Raw genomic sequence first — 523 nt, 5'->3', positions numbered from 1 at the left:
TGTTCAGAGGTAAGATCTAAAACAATTGGGACAGCTTTTCCCATTGACAGAGTGGTTTGATGTTTAATAAAGGGCGTTGAATATTTTTCTCTTGGTGCTGATATTTCTAACTATTACATAAATACAAATTTTCACCAAGAGCCATACCAGTGGAAAAGGAGAAGCAGGTGTGCTGAATCTCCTCCTCCAGATAAATTGAACTCTAGAGCTGTTATTCTGCCCTGTGAGTTACAAATAATAACCAGCAGTGAAAAAGAAGAGTCGTACTACTTCTCTGCCATCTGTTTTCCTTGTTCCCACTGAGACCAGGAAGAATTGGCTACCCATCTTTTCTTTTCACCTTCCTTTTAGTTTTTTTAGAAAGCTAAAAAAGCTTTCTCATTTTTTAGCTTGTATAGTTTTCATACTAAATCTAGGTAGTTACAGATATTACATTAGAGGATTGTGTTTAAAATCTGGATAGGAGGTTGGATGCTTTAAAAAACTGGTAATCATAAAATCTGAGCAAAGAAGCCTGATTACA

This window comes from Mandrillus leucophaeus, unplaced genomic scaffold (assembly GCF_000951045.1).
Source record: "Mandrillus leucophaeus isolate KB7577 unplaced genomic scaffold, Mleu.le_1.0 Scaffold298, whole genome shotgun sequence".
In the NCBI taxonomy this organism is placed as follows: domain Eukaryota; kingdom Metazoa; phylum Chordata; class Mammalia; order Primates; family Cercopithecidae; genus Mandrillus; species Mandrillus leucophaeus.
Note: the sequence above shows the minus strand (reverse complement) of the source record.